The sequence below is a fragment of the Crocuta crocuta genome, unplaced genomic scaffold, assembly GCF_008692635.1.
Source record: "Crocuta crocuta isolate KB4526 unplaced genomic scaffold, BGI_CrCroc_1.0 scaffold466, whole genome shotgun sequence".
NCBI classification, from domain to species: domain Eukaryota; kingdom Metazoa; phylum Chordata; class Mammalia; order Carnivora; family Hyaenidae; genus Crocuta; species Crocuta crocuta.
The window spans coordinates 1,032,840-1,038,616 of record NW_027529672.1 but is presented as its reverse complement, the minus strand read 5'-3'; the positions used below and the strand labels follow the sequence as shown (position 1 = coordinate 1,038,616).

At 53.9% G+C, this 5,777-nt stretch overlaps 1 long non-coding RNA gene across 1 annotated transcript in view; it reads right to left on the bottom strand.

Annotated features, from left to right (window-relative positions):
- Nucleotides 1-264: 264 nt before the first annotated feature.
- LOC144230594 (uncharacterized) overlaps nucleotides 265-5,777 on the bottom strand; it is an 11,057-nt gene continuing 5,544 nt past the window's right edge. Inside the window, exons 3-5 of the long non-coding RNA XR_013334807.1 lie at nucleotides 2,221-2,385; nucleotides 1,983-2,047; nucleotides 265-807 (exon numbers count right to left, since the gene is read on the bottom strand). This is a non-coding gene — a long non-coding RNA (uncharacterized LOC144230594). The remainder of the gene's footprint in view (nucleotides 808-1,982; nucleotides 2,048-2,220; nucleotides 2,386-5,777) is intronic.

Below are 5,777 nucleotides of genomic sequence, written 5' to 3'. Positions count from 1 at the left end.
CAAAATCCCAACGGTGACATCGAGGCTGAAGAACGTTACAAGGAACTTGTTGATCTGTCGTGGGATCAACTCAGCACGAGGAGACTGTATTTTCTGTCCCGACTCTGCCCCTGACCAGCTGTGCGACTCATACGATGACCTCACAGGTTTTCATTTTCTGCAGAATCTGCAAGATATGGAAGTCTTTCCAGACACAAGTGGATCTTTTTTTTTTTCCCAATTTATTTAGTTTTGAGAGGGAGAGAGTGAGTGGGGGAGGGGCAGAGACAGGGCGGGGCAGAGGATCTAAACCTGGCTTTGCACTAACAGCAGTGAGCCTCATGGGGGGCTTGAACTCATGAACCGTGAGATCATGACCTGAGCCCAAGTTGGACACTCGACCGACTGAGTCACCCAGGCGCCCCTAGACACCAGTGGATCTTAACCCGGCTCCCTATCAGAACCACCGAGTGTTTTTTCCTGATGTGCCCAGATCACACTCTAGATCTACTGACTCAGAACACCCGGGGTGCAACCGGGGATCTGGATGTCAAATACGCTCTATCTACAATTTCGGCTGCAAGACAAAGTTGGGAACCAGCTGTACAGATTATTTTTGCTCCTGTAACAAACATCCTCCCCAAACAAATCTCACGGGGTCGACATGATCGTAGTTTGTTCTTGGTCACGTAACCATCCAGACTCATGCACCTGCAGCAAGCCTCCCGTGGTGACTCAGCCACCCTGCCTCCTATCTTGTACCTCTGTCATCGTCACCGTCGTCTTCGGTCTCACGGTGGGGAGGGGGGTGGTCTCCATTCCGGGGAGCTGGAAGGGGAAGAGCATGGAATATCAGTGGAGCGCAGACTCCTCTGACGGGACGCAGTCACAGCGGCCACACGCGGACCCTCCTTCTTCAGGGCGGCTTGGGAACTGCAGTCCATAGGCAGCCATGCCCCTCGCAGCAAGTGCCACGCTGCATCCCTGATTCCCGTCCCCAAAGCACCCAGCCCCCTGCTTTGCAAAGATGATGCCCTCAAATGTTCACTGACTGGATGCCTTGCTTACGTGATTTTTCACAGACTCGTGAGCCCCGGGAGGAAGGATCTGCAGACCCAGATTCTGCCTCGGTTCCAACTTTTATTAAGCTGTGGGTCCCTCCCCTCAAGCCTTGGTTTAGGTAAAGTTGGCCAACCATAGTACGAACCTCAGAAAGCTGTGGCGAGGGTGACTGAGCTATGGGTCACGATGCCGAGCACGCTATCCCTCCAGGGGGGCGGGGGGGGGCTTCCCAGGGGACCGTGCCATCTCGGGACAGACTCAGCAGAGGTCACATCCCCAGGCACCAGGACCTCGACAGATCAGCTCCATTTGCCTTTGCAAATGGCCTGGAAGTTTGGCACCATGGAAAATGATATCTAGAACTTCCAACAACTTTATCCAAGCGGCCCTGCCGACTCTCGAAGGACTAGCAGGATGTGAGGACCAGCATGATCTCACTATGGAATTCCTTACATTTACACAAGACTTGGTGGCACGCGTCGGTTTTTGACATCGGCCATCCTAGCTCAGGGCTCAGCCAACTTTCTCTGTGAAGTGCCAGGTAGTAAATATTGCAGGCTGTGTACACCATGCCATCTCTGTCACCACTACTGCCGTTGCCAGTTCGGTGTGAAAGCAGCCACAGACCCATATGTAAACAAATAAATATGGCCACGCTCCAATAAAACCTTATTTACGAGACAGGTAGCAGGCTGGGTCTGGCCGCTCACAGCTCTACTGCAGGTTCAAGCTTAGTCATTTTGGCATCATGTGACTCCTCCCGCTGTAGCTGATTGGACCGGAGGACAGTAATCCAAGACCAGCGACCCATCGAATTATTTCCCTAGAGAAATGGAATGACGGGGTAGGCCCACGAGGGTCAGTCTGCCTTGCTCATCCTGCGTCCCCGCGCCTCACCGTGCCCAGCAAACAAACGATGACACTTTATAGACATTTATGACCTGGAGCGCTAGACGGAGCCACCTGGAGACTAGCGGGCGCTGACACTGCACGACTGCGTGTCCTTCTGGAAGATCAAAACAGAGAGAAAAGAGAGACGGGGAGAGCGGAGAGACCATGTGGTCCAGGGGGTGAGAGAGAGAGAGAGAGAGAGAGAATCAGAGACTGAGACAGACAGAGAGACAGACAGACAAACTCTGAGTCCTAATGACTTCCCAGCCCCACCTGAACTCAGCTCACCATTAGGTCACCTCCCCCTTGGAGCTCCCTGCGTGCGTTTTTGCTGTGAACAAGGCGCCGGTATAGCAGGACTTAGGATGCAGGCGTCCTGAGCTGTCCCGGGACTTTTTCTACCCATCAATCCCTTTTTTTCATCAAAAAGCCGTGCTGAAAACCCGGGCTCCTCTAGGAGAGAAATAGAAACTGGCTTTCCGGAGACAGCGTTCCCGAGTCCTGGACCCTCCGCATCTTTCGCAGCGCTCCCAGCCCCCTCCATTTCCCCTGGACCCGCCACCCCATCCTTGGGGCGCCCCCTCTGCCTGGAGAGCTCCTGGGCCTCAGAAAGCACCCCAGGCTGTGGAGGCTTCCGTTCCAGTCAATATGTGGGTGGAGCACATTCCACAGGCGGAACAGGAGCGTGGGCGCTTGTGCGCTTGCACACACACACACACACACACACACACACACACACACACGTGTGCAGACGCCCCGCTGCCACCAGCACCAGCACCAGCACACCACGCCATTTCCTGTTTTTCTCACTGCCGAGCCTCCCGGCTCCCTGGCCTCCACCTCACAACACTAACCTGTTGGGTGCAGGCTTGTGAACAATTCTGCAAGAGGCAGGCGGCGTTCCCAGTTCCTCTCATTTCCTCCTATTGTTTGTAGGGAATGCATTTGATGCTGAGTGTGCATGTACGTGTGTGTGTCGTGGAGGAAATGGCCTCAAGATGGTCTGTTTGTCAGGTTTGTCGGTGAGAGGAAGGCAGTTCTAAATTCTAATTCCTGGGGCAGAAGAGGCATCTGTATCCTGTCCTTCTGGGCATTTTTAACACATTGAGCACCTATTTGCCAAATGCCCACTGCCCTCAGCCCTTTCCCGGGCACTGAGAAACGCTCGAGAGACAACGAAAGAAAATGAGACCTAGACCCAAGTCTGGGGGAAGCGCGCAGTTGACCAGTGGGGGGGGAGGGAGAGGAAAAACATTTGTGAAGCCCTCGTGGTGTGTGTGGGACTGTCCTAGGTAAGCCCCATCCCCCACGCCACCCGGAAGGTGGGTTCCAATTTATAGATGAAGAAGCTGGAGCTCTGTTAGGAGGTGACATAAGCTATTAAGTGGCGAGGCTAAGACTGGAGCCCAGGTCTGCCATGGCTGGAGCACCAGACTGGGCAGACTTTGGAAGTAAACAAAACCAGCAAAACAAACAATCTCTGCCCACCAGACATGAGCTGGGGATGAGCCAGCTGCTGGACCCGCGGGGACACAGAAGGGCTCAGAGAGTCGCCAAGAGTGGAGCCAGGGCTCGTGGGCAGAGGAAGCCCTGAGCAAGACGCAGAGGTGTTTGGGTGGGAACGCCCATCCCAACCAACAGGCTTCCAGAAAGAGATGCCTGCTCAGGGCTTGGGGAGGCTGAGCAGAGGGCCTTCCTTCTGGTCTGAAGGGGGCCTTGGCCCTGCACACACTGCTCCCCCACCCCTAGACGCACCCTCTTTCCCTTCAGGCAAAGCTGGTGGAGTCTGTGTAAGGCTGGATCTCCCCATTCCATGTCTGGAATGACCTCATATGTGAAATCTTGTTTCCTTCGGAGCAGAAAGTTGCTTTTTTACAATGTGACGACGGGAAAGAGATCTTCCCCAAATTTGTGGGGCCCCGTCTGAATGATATACCCCAGTGGGAAAGGGGCACGGCTTTACCCCATCCCTGAGAGGGTCAGCATGGCTGATGGACGCACCCCCTGTTGGGAAGTTAAAAAGTCTCAGGTGGCTGGAATCCCAGCTTGGGCCACGGCTCGGAGACCAGGAGGGGTCAGGCGGTAGGGAGTCTCCACGGACATTGCACCCTGGTCTCGCCAGCCTGCATCACAGCCTGCCTGGCCCAGGGGTTCGGGGAGCTGGGGTCCAACTCAGGCTCTCAGACAACTGCTATGTGAGCTTGACAAATTGCCCTCTCCCTTGCCCTCAGTTTCCCCATAATTCAGCAGGGCCGTGGGCAAGACACTGGCTGCCCATTAGAATCACTGCAGCTCTGGGCCTTGAGACTCTGGCTTGATTTGCTTGAGGTTGGACCCATTTAATAGAGCTGCCAAAAATCTCCCCCAGAAGATTCTAACACCCAGCTGGGGTAGGACCACGGGATAGGAGGTCCCAAGGGTTGTCCTTGGGGCCTCACTCAGGGGCACGAGGTCTTTGCCTCTGGAAGGAGAAACCAACCTATTTGAAAACCAGAATTGTTTTCACTTCTGACAGCCCTGCTTCTTGATTCTGAGGATCAGAGAGAATTTGTAGAGAACGTCATTGAGATCATGGCTAATGCTTTCGTATAATTACAGAGTATCTGAGATGGAAGGCTAGAGCAGAGAAGACTGAGATGTCCCATGTGTCGCCGCCACCAGTGTGTGCTGATTGAAATTCACACTGATAAAAAGGAAACAAAATTAACAGTTCAGTTCCTCGAGAGTTCAGGACCCCCGTGTGGCTGGTGAATTAAACCCCCTGGGTTAGGGACGTCATCACAGAAGATTCTATTAGACAGTGCTGGATCTAGAGACAAGATTGTGGTCCAGACTTGTTCATTTTATAGATGAGGAAACTGAGGCCCACTGAAGCGCTATGGATTTCTCACGGTCACAGAGCTGAGTGAGGCGGGGGCCCTGGGATCCTGACATTCGAGCCCGATCCTCCCCTTGAAGAGAATTGGGGAAAGCCTTTAAGGCTTTTGAGACTGAAGTTTTCCAGATCCATAGGTTTTCTTTCTGACTATGTGCCTCACCCACTAAAATGTAATATTCAATGTTCGGTCACCTCTGCCAATGCCTAGCACACACTGAGAGCTCAAATGTTTGTTGACTGAATAAACGAAGGTTGGGAAGGTGGATGGACTCCGGCAGGGAGCAAGCAGGGAAGAGGCTGCAAGAGAAATCTTTAAAAGAAAATTTAAATGTTTATTTATTTCTGGGGGGGGGGGAGAAGGGCAGAGAGAGGGAGACGCAGAATCCGAAGCAGGCCCCACTCTCTGAGCTGTTATGACAGCACAAAGCCCAACTCGGGGTTCGAACTCATGAACCCCAAGATGATGACCTGAGCCTAAGTTGGACGCTTAACCGACTGAGCCACCAGGTGCCCCATTTAAAAAATTTTTTAATGTTTGTTTAGTTTTTGAGAGAGAGGGAGAGAGAAGAGAAGTCTTTTAAGAGGCAGGTGGAGGAGGCGCAGGAGAACAGAAGGGCAGGAACCAGTGTGTGCGGTGTAGCTGCCTGGGGGCTGAGGCTGTGAGCCCAAGGCTGTTGGCGTCGTTCGGCGGGCTGAGTTTGCTCTGACCCCCAGCAGGGTCGGGCTGCACCCTGCCTTCAGGACCTGCCCGGGCGAGGTGTCCACACAGGCCCCCACAGCAGCTCAAGGACACCACGCGCGCGTCCGGGAGGAAAAGGGGAATTCCTCTGGCTCCCGGCTCTGAGCCACAGGACGTCAGTGCTCGGGAGCATCTGCATGGAAGGGTGTTGATGTTATCCAGCGTGGATCAGAGCCGGTCTGTTATCTGAAGAGGCGCCTGAGCTCGGCTCCTGAGAAGCAATAAGCC